We start from the raw sequence: 15,278 nt of genomic DNA, 5'->3' as shown, positions 1-15,278 counted from the left end.
TATGTTCCGATCACATGACGGTTTTCGACAACCCACGTCACCGCGGTTATCGGAAATGGAAATACAAATTAATTTACAGTAACATAAATATAGAATTATTTTTTTTTACAGTGTCTAAATAAGTAACTATGCTCAATATGTGCGTTTGTGCATTTTTTACTTTGAAAAAAAACACGCAGTCTTTGCGAGTACTGACGTAATCGCGATGCCCGGCCTCACCGTGAACACGGAAAATAGTCTTTGAAGACGATTTTTCTGGAAACTGACTACAAAATTATGAGTTCAAAAAGTAGACTCATAAAGCTCTACTGTTAAATGTACTGTAGAATGGTCTATATATGGTGAACAATATGTGCACAAAACAATCGCTCTTTGCGACTACTGACGTTGGTAGTCGCGAATATAACATTTTTTTGTTGAAATGGTTTTCTCCACAAATTGATCACAAAAAGAGAAGTTATAATAATATCTTACTAAATATCTAGACAAACTTTATTTAAAAAAATTCTTTAACTGTATTTTTAGTATGTGGAACACATTTTCTGATCACAGATTCTACGCAGTAAATGCGACAATGTTGTGTCAGCTCAAAAAATTGTTACGATTAAAACCAGTTATTAATGTACTTTCTGAAAAACACATACCAAATAAAAAACGAAGCGATGTATAATATATTTCTAATGTACAATATCCAATTATGGAAAGAAATTATGAAAATCTGAGACGCTCAATTAAAAAAATGCATGTTACAATTAAGAAATAGAATTGAAAAATAACATTAGAAATACACTGAAAAAACCAAAGGTGACAGGTACGTTATAGGTAGGATTTAGCATTTAAAAAAGCTTCGAAATTCATTGATAAAATCAAAGGTTACAGGGACGTTATAGTTAGCCTGATATTTCACTCATACAAAACCAGAGAAATTTAGTAGTTATAGTTAGCTGAGCAAACTATCTCTCGCGCCACTGCAATGTACTGCTTATGACCTCACCTATTACATCACTCATGACATGGTCAGTGACATCAATGACAACATCTGAAATGGCCTCACTGATGACATCATCCAGTGACTGTGAGTGTTTTAAAAATGTTTATGAGTGTTAAATATATCTACCAAGGAGTATTGATGAATCAGTGGGTGTATGAGTGCCTGCATCAATGATTCAGTAGGTCCGTGACTGACTGTATAAGTGAGTGAGTATGTGTCTCAGTGAATGTATAGGTCACTGACTAGGTTGTCTGAATGTCTGTATCAGTTTGTCAGTTGGTGTCGAAGTGGTACTATGGGTTGGTGAGTGGCTACATGTGTGGGTGTATGGGTGATTGATTGGTTGTCTGAGTGCCTGTATGGATATATATGTAAATCTTTCTGTAACAGGAGTATGAAATGACAAACATCCATTCATCATAAGTGACACAGCACAGAATTCCAAACATAGAATACATTGAAGTATATTAGGACATATTCTAGTGGTCATTTTTACACTTCTGTTTCTTTTGGAGGAAAAACAAGCTTTTTTCAAGTGTAGATTATTACTATTTAGGATCCCCCAATGTTTGCTAATTATTTATTTTTAGTTGATTGGAAACATTTGTGTAAGTGCTTACACATATGATCTGTTGGGTGCGGACTATATTAGGACATAATGTGCCAAATCTAAAACAAAGAATTTATCTCACTGACCAATTCAATTGATCATCTAGTACTGTCCGTGATCATATATAGAGTTAATATTGAGCAATCATTGAGATTATACATCAAAAATGAATCTAGCCCAAATATTTGGAATCTTAACCCTTGGTTGTCCATTAAATTCACGTCCCATTCAGAACACATTGATGATGATTTATAGCGGGATCTGGACCCTAGGAAACCACTTTTCCTATGAGTTCACTTTGAATTGAGGGGCCATATCGCTATACTTATACCATGACTAATTGCATGAAGTATTTCATCCAGGGCGTGCCACCATGTTATGAGATATGCAACTGTTTGACTACATCCCCCATGTACCCACAGATAATGGGAAAGACACATCATCACAACAATGCTGGAGTGTGACCACATGGCTCTGCCCACTGAAAACAACACTGGACGAGACATAAAAGGATCACTTTGATTCCGTGGGGGCCAATGGCAAGAATGGACGGTGACATTCATAGGTAAAAACCGGCACGCAACACTCAGAGTGGTGAGGTGACAGTCTCAGAAACAATCCTTGTATTCATGACGGTAAGAGGGGGCAACAAGGGGGAACTCATCTCTTGCCTCTAATTTTGTCAGAATGCTACATCAGTGACATGTCCCACCAGCAAGTATATGGTGTGACCATACACTGGGGAGGGTAGGAATGCACATGATCATTTTATGAAATACAGCATATGATAGGTGTGGGACTATGTAATTCAGAGTGTGGACACACAGCTCTTAATCTATTTTTCACCTTGTGTGTGCACATTGAAAAGGTTTTTTTTTACATTCCAGAGGCAAATATGAGAAAACTTGGTGGTTTGTCTAAAAGCATGAAGCAGTCTGTAATGGCAATCTCTGTGCATGAATGCATGTATGTGGTGCTTACCTCTGGCTTCTACAATGCATATCAGCCAGGATTAATGAGCTCTTCCTTTTATCAATTTTTGCACACTATGAATGCGATGAAAATAGGCACCAATAGGGTCCTCTCCAGCCAACGTATAGGCAAGTAGGCCTGTCCTACGCACCAATTAATGTGTATTTCTATTTTTGTTTGTCTATGGCAATGGATGGTTGACTGACTGAAAAGTAATAAGGACAACAGAAATAGTTCAGTAAAATACAGGGCACTGAATGCAGTCCTGATGAAAGTCCGGTACCTGTATTTAGTTGTTTAGAAGGGCTGAGACATGTTGACACATAGGGTACAGGGGTAGGAACCATCCTCTAGATAATACATGACTTTTAGCTTTTTAACCATAGCAGTGGCACCCTACAATAAAGGGAAACAGGTGTGAACTAGGTATTTTGATACATATATTTGTCCCCATTAGAGTAGGAACAATAATAAAAGTGTTCCCTTGAATATGGGTGAGTCCACTACGGTTTTTAAAAATCAGGGTGCGACCCTATGATGAAGCATGACACCAATACGTTGTGTGAGGGTCCATAAAGAATAAGCACAAGTGCTCTTCATTTGAAAAAAGGCAGAGGTGAGGAAAAAGTGAAAAGGTTAGTAGAGTACTTTTGATGATGAGTATCCAAGCGACCATCTTTTCTCCTGTAAATTATAGAAATTCACAGCATCTCGGTCTCCCAAACACCCGCTTTCTATACTTCAGGCAGTCCAAAATTCAGCAGCCTACTTCTTACTAGGCATTGCTTGTTGAGTCCCAGTATCTGGAGTCTTGGTACTCTCAACTTAATTACGATTGTGCAGTGGCTCCTTTTTAAACCACTCTGGCCTGTTCATAGGGTGGCCCATCACGCTACACCCTTTTGCCTCCAGACTGTGTATCCTCCTTACACCCCTCGCCCACCCCTTGTGCTCTGCTAATTGTAACCCTTTTCAGCCATGTCACATCTGAAAATCCCATCTAGGTGGCTCGTTTTAGTCCACCTAGTTCTGGAACTTGCTCCTCCTGGCTCTGGTCTTTATCTGAATAATCCACTTTTTCAGACGTCTCTAATAGCTCATCTATTTAAGACTCTCTAATTTCTCTTCCCCTTAGCTACTGTCTGCTCATCTAGTACCAGGACACCCAGGGCCATATGTACAGTGAAGTGGTGGTGAGAGGCGTCATCCTTTCTGGCTTAATGCCTCTCTCCGCCACTACTGAAACGCAAGGCTGCACCATATTTACAAGAATGTGGTGCAGCCTTGCGCTTCACCCTGCGATGGCACTAGGTTTAGCAAATTAGCACCAACGCTGGCACCCTTGCACCATGGTGCGAGGGAGTCTGGGTGTAGGGGAGGATTGTTTATGTTTAGGAAGGTGTCCCTTCCTGCACGTAAACAATCCTAAAATGCCATTCTGTCACTTTCATATGTGCTGCTTCATGCAGCACACATAAAAGTGGCAAAATAGCCGGTTTTTTTAAAGTTTGTTTATGTACAGGAAGGGACAATTTCCTGTACATAAACAAACAATGGCATTTTGCTTTTTCCATGAGCAGCAAACATGGAAAGAGCAAAAACGAGGAGGAATAATGCATTTCTCCTTGTTTCACCATCTTAAGACCAGTTTTTACCTGGTCTTAATTTTGGCGCTGCCTCCTTTGTACACTGTCCTTGTACATAGTGGCCAGCTTCCAAATGAATGGGTGTTGTGGTGGAACTCCCACCACAACATCCACTGCCCACCCCTTTCACGCCAACCATAGCGTGAAAGGGGGCCTTATGTACAAGGCAGCGTTAAGCCACGTCAAGTGGCTTAGCGCTGCCTTGTACATAAGGTGCAGCCCCTATCGGCCACCACAACATCACTATAGCGATAGGGTCTTGTACATATGACCCCCAGTTGGGTAACAGTGCACCTTATAAATACCTGATTCATTCATTTGTGGAAGCTTGCTGCTGGCAAAGATTGCTATTGCATTTCACTGCAGCCAAGATCACTACTGCGACCCTACCTCGGATCTTCAGTTGTTTGAATGATGGGTTTGAGTTTCGCCTCAAAAAATAATCAGTCAAAATGATCTCCCTTGTCCAGACCAGCACAGGTGGTGCGGTCTTTGTTCACATGAGCCTTCCCAGGCTCTCGCTGCCATTCGGAGGAGCTCAGTAGTGCACCACAAGGGACAGGAGACAGTGGGGCGTAGGTGAGCACCGCTACTAAAGCACAAGTATGTACAAGCACATCAACCAACAGGAGCTACGCTCCAGCCCCAGGTGTCAGGCACAGTGCACATGATGACTCTTGTGGGCCCTTAAAGGGACAGTGTGCAACTTGGGTGCAGGAGCTACAACAACAGTGCCAGAAACTGGAGCAGTTATAGTGGTCACATTGGGACAATCCAAATCTTGCCTGTTTGAAATACCTGTATCTTCATCCTCGGAGGGGAGGAGAAAAGGAGAATGTGCCCAACTAGTCACTGGGTGGCATTTCAATATGATGGCGCCCTAATCATGTTGTGTGCCACGTAAGAACTCGGGGCAACTTTTGCAGTATGACTGACTCTTTGCGTTAAAGTCCCGATTATTCATGCCCTATGCAATGCACTGTGATATATAGCTGGAGTTCTGATTAAAATACCTTTGAGTTTCAAGTGAAGCACTGGATGGACAATATTTGATTGACTGCTGTTATACGGCCTAATGAGTTCTAAGTTACTAGCCTACATCGACCTTCCTGAGTAAGTTTGAACTACTGGGCTTCTAAACTTGGTGCTCCCATACCAATCTTACCCATTTCAATCTGTACATATATATTGTATGCATTCCTCTTTACCCTGTTCTTTAGTTTATAATGTTTCTGGCAAAGACAACAAATGCCTCAGCGTAGAGTGTGATAAAAAAACAGTAAATTAAATGACAGACTCCGTGGATTTCAACAGGAGATGTCCCCTCTTCAGGTTGCAGGTAAAATGGTCGATTCCTCGCAGCTGTAATTCGGGTACCACCAGCCATTACTGGCCTTATGGCATGGTCATGGGGTGATCCAGACACCCATGATGAAAGAAGTCCCGCTTTAGATGGACCCTCTGTCTGACAACAGAGTTTAGAATTCTGAGAGGTTTGCTATACATTGTGTATGTTGCTCTCAATTTAGGAGGTACACAGGCACTCTTTGCAGGAAAACATAAATGGTTCAGCAGAATGGCACGGGGAGGTCACTCCAGGAGCTTTCAGCCATTCAGCAGCTTTAGATGAGAGGTTGAGGATGAAAACGGAATGCTCTTTTGCACCCTCAGTGACTATTAACTCCCAAAGGGTAAATGGACAGGGACAATCAGTGCTTAATTTGTAAAATATTAAATGCCAGGCCTCTGACCAGGAGGCCACTGCAGCTTGCACCACACATTGCCCTTGTCATTGCTGCCAAAACAACTACTAACCATCTCTCTCACATGTAAATGAGACAGTTCAGATTATTCCAGGTCCCCAAAGCTAAAGGAATGGCTGGGGAGGCAGGTATTAGCAATTTTAATGTATATTGTAGTCCTAAACTACCGTTGTTCTGCTCATCTCTAAATTAGATGAGCAGCGCCACCATGTGGTGGACTGTTCCAAGTATGGTGTTGACAATTAGGTGCCGAGCACCGGAAATCAACTAAGTGCCGGTGCTGAGCACCGTAAAGCACTGGCTCAAATTAAGCACTGGAGACAGTGACCTATCGCTCAATTCATGGGTAAAGAGGACAATATGACGTAAATGGGTGAAGGGCACAGGAGAGTGAGCTTCGCCTTTTCCAAAAAGGCAGCCCGTGGACAGAAAGGCTGCAACGTGAAAACATCAAGTTGGCTGAATGAAGTCAACGCCTTCTAATTGTACCACTTGCAGACATTGAGGGAACAAAAAAGCACCACCTCCTCTAGTCTTCAAGGGCAAGCTTATTTGGGACCCGACTTAAGACCGGGCAGAGATACTGCATATAAATTTGTGGAACACCAGAGTTGTTGACCTTCCCAGTCACCTTGTTCATATCATGTGGTGTTTCGTGTCCAGGCTCCTTATCTTTCCTTCTGAACTGCGGATAATCCAGGGAAAACACCAGCCCTTTCTCACACAGGTGACAGAATCCAACCTGAACCTGCCTCTTGTGGAAAACGGAAAATAGGTTTTAGAGATGGTTATTCTAGAAATACACTGGAAAAACATGAGTTTGAATTGTACAGTAATAAACCTCTATTGTGTAGAATACTGTAATGTGTGTGCATATATGTGTTTTCACTTTATGGAATAGGCGAGATCGTTGCGGTTAACAATGTCATCGCGACGTTCCGAATAACGGCAAAAACGGAAAATAGGTCTGAAAGATGGTTTTTAAAGAAACTTAGTACAAAAATATGAGTTTAAAACATGCTTTGAAAGAAGTGCAAATATAGTAATATGTGTAGGGCAATGTTCAGAATGGATTTTTTGCATATTATATTTGGATGTGTTGGTGGCCATTGAATGTCTGCTTTTGTTTTCTGTTTTTGCTATGTGGGTAAGGGGATCGCAATATCGTCACAAAGATATCCTGAAACTAAAGAAAAAAAAACCTTTAGAAAAAAAATTCTCAATAGTTCGAGCACCAGGGTGGCTCTGACAAGAGCCGTTGTGCTGGTTGTGTGTATATGGCTACTACACACAACACTGGATGCAGAGTTTCAGGCTACTTAGAAATACCCTGCTGCTTTCATTGGTAATGTATATTCCATCATTTCTATAAATTCCAAAACGCTGATTGTTGTTATAGATACAGCCCATGTGATGGCCTCTGAGGAATGCAGAAACAGTTTTATTAAAATGTTTCCTGGCTTTGTCAATCTGTGGACAGAATTGATTTGGCCACTTCCATTTCTGTCTTTGGCATGTATTAGAGTAAACCAAGACACTGTGAGGGAAAAGCGACATCAGTTCTGCAAAGGTTTCTTTCATTAGGATTTCCAGCCCTACCCCAGTCAATGTGCCTAGGTTGATGCCACTACAGTGCACAATCATGAGGTGAGGAGCTTGGAAATCTACAATGGATTTGACCAAAGCCAGCAACTGATGAAACTAAAACCCTCTCTGGCCAAATCAAGTAATCTGCACATTTAGCAAACCCAAATCACTGTCAATACCTCTCTTTTATGCAGCCTCTTTAGCCCAATAGGTATAGCTGTGGCCCACAATCCATACTCTGAGCATTTTGAAGTGAAGGATGAATAATAGTCAGAAGAAGGCTGGAGCTGAAGGAGGTAATTTTGAAAGGAAAAGCAGTTAAACGGCAGGTGCTTTTTTTTTTTTAAATTATATATTTAATTGGATGTTGTCAGCATGAAAGCGAATAAATATTGTTTGTGTTTTGGCTGCCTTAGGAAAAAGTTGTATTATTGGCTGTTGTTTAAGAAAAGAAATGTAATACAGACATGGATATGGTTTTGAATCTGTGGAGTAAAGAACACCTGTTGTATCTTATTTGGAAGTAATATGTTCCTGCTAGAATGCGCTGTATACTTGTGACCTACCAGTTCCACTGGGTTGCTAGGTACACTGAGTTAAGAGTGTATTGGGGTGAAGGGTGTTAAAGAGACAGAACAGTTTTTAAATAGTTGAAAAATGATTACACAATTTAAATAATGGCAAGCTTTAATTTCTAAATCAGTACTATGTAATAAACTGTGGTGCAGTATTTCAGTTTAAAATAAATTATGCTAGATATAGGTTTGAACTCCCATTCTTTTAGGTTTCTCCATGATCATCGCAAATCCATCACAAAAACGTGGCAAGAGGAACATCATTTTGACAGTTAGGGAAAGGGTTAACAGATGCTAAACATTCACAAGTGGAAGTAGAGTAGTCTAAAATGAAAGACATGTTTTCATTTGCTGCCTTTCTGATGATGATAGAGTGGAAAGTTGAAGAGGTTGCTATTTAATAGTTGCTTTGTTTGAGGGTGGTGAACCTATGCACTCATCCAATTAGAAAGACACTACTCATGACTCATCCATTCACTCAGGCCCTACCCATGCCTTTGTCCGTTTACTCAGGCACTACTCATGCAGTCACCCATTCACTCAGACACCACTCATGTACTCATGCATTTACTCAGGCACTCCCCATGCATTCATCCATTCACTCAGGCACTACCCATGCACTTTTCCAGTGACCCAGGAACAACACTTGAAATCATCCATTCATTCAGCCACTACCAATGCACTTGTCCAATCACTCAGGTACTATACATCCAATCATCCAATCACCCAGCCACTATCCATACACTCATCCATTCACTCAGGCACTACTGATGCACTCACCCATTCACTCAGGCACTACCCAGGCACTTATACAATGACCAAGGCAGTACCCTTGCAATCATCCATTCACTGATACACTACTTATGCACTTATCCAATCACCCAAGAACTACTCACACATTCACTCAGGCACTACCCATAATCTCATTTATTCACTTACACAGTATCTATACACTAATCCAGTCATCCAGGCACTATCCATGAACTTATCCAATCAACCAGGCACTACCCATGCACTCATTCAGTCACCCCGGCACTATTCTTGCAGTCATCCATTTACTCACGCACTACCCATGCACTCATCCAATCAACCTGGCACTACCCTTCCACTCATCCATTCACTCAGGCATTAGCCATGCACTCATGCAATGAAATAGGCACTACCCATGCACTCCTCCATTCACTCAAGCAATACCCATGCACTGATCCATTCACTCAGTCACTACCCATGGACTCATGAAATCAATCAGGCTCTACCCATGCACTCATCCATTCACTCAGACACTACCAAATGCACTCATCCAAACACCCAAGCACTACCCTTCCACTCATCCATTCACTCAGGCATTACTTATGCACTCATGCAATCAAATAGGCACTACCCATGCACTCCTCCTTTCACTCAAGCAATACCCATGCACTGATCCATTCACTCAGTCACTACCCATGCACTCATGAAATCAATCAGGCTCTACCCAGGCACTCATCCATTCACTCAGACACTACCAAATGCACTCATCCAAACACCGAAGCACTACCCATGCAATCATCCAATCACCCAGGCACTACCCATGCACTCATCCAATCATCCAGGCACTACCCACGCACTCATCCAATCACCCAGGCACTACATGTGCAATTATCCAATTACCCTGGCCCTACCTGGGCACTCATCCAATCATGCAGGCACTACCCGTGTTGTTGCAGGGATTCTGCACATACACATCCACAGAACTATGAGCAGGATTATGGGACCTTGGTGTATAGGGGCTAAGCCTTCCTACTGCCTTAGTGCCCATGAGCCCAGGACCAACCAGCTATAGTGTCTCACTCGTTCTCCTACAAACAGAGAAACCAATGATTAGACAACCCAGAACACAACACTCCCGGATTTCTCAGGAATTGCAGTAACAAGAAACACCTTTTTTCGCTCACACCCTCATACTTGTCCACAATAAGCCTGACAGAGACACAAAGATAGTTTAAAATATTTATTTTAACTAATGTGCTCTAAAATGCAGTATACGTGCCACAACCAGCAGCAAAATGCAAAATATCAATACAGTTAGCATTTCAGCAAGGCCATATATCATAAAGGGAGATGTCATTTTATAAAGACAGTGGATAAAGGACTATAAGGCCTAATCACCCTCCCCTTGGTAAGCAGAAGTATTGTTATATAATAGAAGATCTCTGATCTTTTTCAGCAGACCCCATACCTCAGACCATAGATCGTATTTCTACATCACAGGTGCCTGTTGCTCTTCTCCCTGGAAAAGTCCCTCTCCAAGTGTGTGTTACCTAAACTTGTATCCCTATAGTATCAAAGTACAAGCTTCCAGCAAAACAGCTTACTCGGTATGTTTTGTCTAAATTCTAGGGCCTGACCAGAAAAGAATAACAAGAGTCAGTGTTTATCGACCTTGCTCACAATTTTCAGACTAAACTCCAGGAATGGGCAGAGAACGAGCACAGCAGAGAGTTCTCATGTGAAAGGCATAAACAGAGCTTTGTAAAAATAAAGCTATGCAGTGTTGTGTGCAAAAGCAGCATCATGGCTACTGGTCTCATGCTAACTTAAATATGTCGACAATGACTCTAGCAATCACCCAGGCAGTACCCATGTACTCATCCAATCACTCAGACACTACCCTTGCACTCATCCATTCACTCAGACACTACCCATGCACTTATCCAATCACCCCAGCACTACCCATGTATTCATCCAATCACCCTGGCACTACCCATGCACTCATCCAATCAATCAGGCACTACCCATGCACCCATCCAATCAACCAGGCACTACCCATGCTGTCTTGAATCACCCAGGCACTACCCTTGTAGTCATCTATTCACTCAGGCACTACCTGTGCACTAATCCAATCAACCAGGTACTAACCATGCACTCATCCAATTACCAATGTACTACCGATGCAATCATCTAATCACCCAGGTACAACCTTGCACTCATCCTTTCACTCAGGCACTACCCATGCACTCATCCAATCAACCAGGTACTAACCATGCACTCATCCAATTACCAATGTACTACCGATGCAATCATCTAATCACCCAGGTACAACCTTGCACTCATCCCTTCACTCAGGCACTACTCATGCACTTATACAATCAACAAGGGACTACCCATACACAAATCCAATCACTCAGGCATTACCCATGCAGTTATGCAATCACCGAGGCACTACTCATGCATTCATTCAATCACCCAGGCACTACTCATACACTCATACAATCAGCCAGGCACTATTCATACACTTATTCTAATATCCTGCGACAACCTAAACACTCATCCCATCAATCAGGCACTATCCATGACCTCATCCAATCACCCAGTCACTACTCATGCTCTCATCTAAGCACCCATGCACTACCCATGCCCTCATCCAATCAACCAGGCACTACCCATGACCTCATCCAATCACCCAGACACTACTCATGCTCTCATCTAAGCACCCATGCACTACCCATGCACTCATCCAATCAACCAGGCACTACCCATGCACTCATCCAATCAACCAGGCACTACCCATGTACTCATTAAATCACCCAGGCACTACCCTTGTAGTCATCTATTCACTCAGGCACTACCTGTGTACTAATCCAATCATCAGGCACTACTCATGCACTCATACAATCAATAAGGGACTACCCATACACAAATCCAATCACTCAGGCATTACCAATGCAGTTATGCAATCACCCAGGTACTACTTGTGCACTCATTCAGTCACTCAGATGCTTCTCTTACACTCTTCCAGCCACCCAGGTACTACTCATGCACTAATACAATCACCCCAGCACTACCTATACACTCATCCAATCACCCAGGGACTACTCATGCACACATCCAATCGCCCTTGGCTCTACACTTGCACTCATCTATTCACATAGGCACTGCACATGTACTTATCCATTCATCCAGGCACTGCACTTGCACTCATGTCATCCCTCCGGCATTACCCATGCAGTCATGCAATCACCAAGGCACTGTCCTTGCACTTATCCATTTACACAAGCACCACACTTGCACTTATCCATTCACCCAGGCACATCACTTGCACTCATGCAACCATCAAGTCACTGCACTTGCACTCATCCATTCACTCAGGCATTACCCATGCACTCATCCAATCAGTCAGGCAATATCCATGCACTCATCCAAGCACCCTGGCACTACTCATGCACTCATCCAATCATCCAAGCAGTACTCATACAGTCATTCAATCACCCAAGCAGTGTCCATGTAGTCATCCAATCACCCAGGCACAACTCATGCACTCATACAATCATCATCATCATATAACTTTATTTCGATCACAAAGATCTTAAAAAGTACACAGCACATAACAGGTTAAGAACAATGTATAAATATATATATATATTTTTCGAAACACATGACTGACATAATAGAGGGTTAAAAGATAAAAATTGTAAAAATGGGGAAAAGAGTAATTAATATAATACATTAAGAATGCTCAATCCATAGTGCAGGTCAAATACTATTACCCAGCGTAAATCAGTAAACAAAATTCTCAACACCTCGAGGTAGTGGCCAGGGCCAACCAATCTACATAATGGAATTATCCACTTTTTCCTCAAGGTTATGTAATTTGGACAAAAAAATAATAAATGCACAATTGATTCTGGACTGGCTTTACACGATGGACAGAGATCATCAATAAAAGCATTACAGCGCCACTTGTTGCAAAACAATTTAGTGGTACAGTCTTGTAACCGAATAATAAAAAAAGTTTATGTGCCGGGGAACAATTTCATCGATGGTATCCTCATAACACGGAACAAATTTAAAATTAAAAAAATCCTGGGTCAAACTACCCTCCGATTTTGCCATCTCCTTCTCAGCTATTGTTTCCCAGAACATCACTTTAACCCTGGCCCTTAGTATAAGAGACCGACTGTCCGGGTTAAACCAGAACGCCCCCAGCTCGGGCTGGAACACACGAATGGATCGCTGCCTGAGTTTCTTCCAGGGAGAATACCAAGGCTTCACCTGTTATCATTTGATCCTCCCACCTCCTATCGCTAGCTTCCTTTGTCCCTGTGGTTCCTGACTCAAAAAGGCACCCGAAATTAGACACCGACTCCTTGGGCTAAATTGTGAACTCCAGTACCGACTTTCTACCCCTGAGCCAGTATGCTGCTTTATTTCAGAAGGTCTTTGAATCTTTGGCTGTCAGAGCCTTCTGTAGAGAGGATGATAAAAAGCCTTCCCAATTCTTCTTGGCTGTCTCCACTGCTTGCCTATACTTGGCTCTACCTGCCACCACGGCTGGGCGTACATTAGATTTTACCTTACGTACCAGAACCCCCTTTGCTTTCCTGCAATCCTGATTGTACCATGCTACTTGGGGATCGCGCCTCAATTGTTTGTTATTTGCCTCAATTTTTTGCACCTTACACGGTTTGCCCAGCAGGTCCCTAATCTCATTCTAGAGTAATTCATGACGGATGCCCAATTTTGTGGCTGCTCCATTTTTGGAGTATTTGGCTAGCTCTTCCAGCTTCAGACGAACTTTGCATTTGACTAATTCCAGAACCCCTGGCTGTCACCCAGCTTTATGAGAGGGAGGATAAGGGCATTGTGGTCACTGTTGATTCTTTTGGCCACTCTCATATCATGTACTAGAGGCCAAAGTTTGGAGGCAACCAAGCAATAGTCGACTCTACTAACATGGCCAGGTCTATTAAAAGTAAAATCCCCATTGGGTCAGATTTCGTTCTCCCATTCGTGGCTCTCATGTCATGTTGCAGTGTAAGGGCCAGCACCTGGGCTCCTCTCTTTGACCACCTAACTGTGGGAAAATCTAACTGTGGGATTTGCCACTCACAATCCCACTCCTCAGTCAAATCTGACGGGGTAAGGGTGAGGGGTTCAAAGGTGCAATTAAAATCACCCATTACTAACATGGGAACATTATGTGAAAATCTGGACAGGGCATAATCTAGTATACGAATCGTGTTGGTTTCCTCAGAGCTCCGCACCACTCTATTATATACATAAAAAATCCTAATTTTCCAGCCACGATAGAGTGACAGCTCTAGTGCTAATATATCATGGGATTCGACATGGACCAACTCGACTTTAGACCCTAGTGCAATTTTAACCGAGATTGCTAAGCCCCCTGATGGTCGGCCCATCCCTTTCCTGGTGGCATTTATACCATATGCGGAAAACCCACTTCTATGGGGAGTACACAGGCTCCAAGTTGCTTGAATTACATCGTATGAGTCCACAAAGGTACAACAGTCTGGGTCAACTAGCAACTTTGAGATCCCTGCCACATTCCAGACCAGGACCCTAAAATGGCAATCACATACTTTGTGGTTGCTGGGTCACTCCAGGGATCCATAAATTCCTCCCTTTCCTCATTTTCGGGACGGGTAGTAACCCTTTCCCTCCCTGGGCCTGCGTCAAAAGGCTCACAATAGGCCTCGAGATTTGTAGCCAACCTTGGTTGGAAAAGGACTTCTGACTGGTGCAATTTTGGGGATTGCCCAAGGGCCCCTGAATTTTTGTAGAACGGTAACAAACCTTCTGCCTGCAGTCATCTTTGCCCTCTTGTGTCACCCATGTTGATTGTGGAATCCTTTTACGGGACAAATCTGGGTAACACTATATCTGGCCTTTCTGGGGGTCTATATCTAATAGAAATAGAGGAGTTAAAAGTAGGAATGGTGCGGGAGTCAATTGGCAATAAGCCAACAACTGTGTCCATATCAAAAAAACTAAATTGGATCACATCCAATGATGTTCCCAAGAGGGGCAATCTTTCAACATGCTTGATGTCATCTTTTATGATTGAGTAGCAGTGTCGAGTAGTCCTAAACCAGCAAGTAACCTTATTCTTAGGTGAGCCCTGGTCTTCATACCCATCCTTAGAAAGTTTGGGTACCTCTGTGAGGTATACCACTGCTTTGTTACTCTGAACATTGGTTCTAGTGTAAACACCATCCTTCACTACCCCCTTTCCCCCCAAAAAACCATAGTCAAACTTAAGAGAAAACCCTTCATCTAATGTAACCTCACCTCTGTCTAACACCCAACCCCCTCCCCTACCTTGACCGGCGCCTCATAGATCTACTGGCATATTAA

This window comes from Triturus cristatus, chromosome 11 (genome assembly GCF_964204655.1).
Source record: "Triturus cristatus chromosome 11, aTriCri1.1, whole genome shotgun sequence".
In the NCBI taxonomy this organism is placed as follows: Eukaryota; Metazoa; Chordata; class Amphibia; order Caudata; family Salamandridae; genus Triturus; species Triturus cristatus.
The sequence above is the reverse complement of the archived record's forward strand: the minus strand, read 5'-3'. Positions refer to the sequence as shown.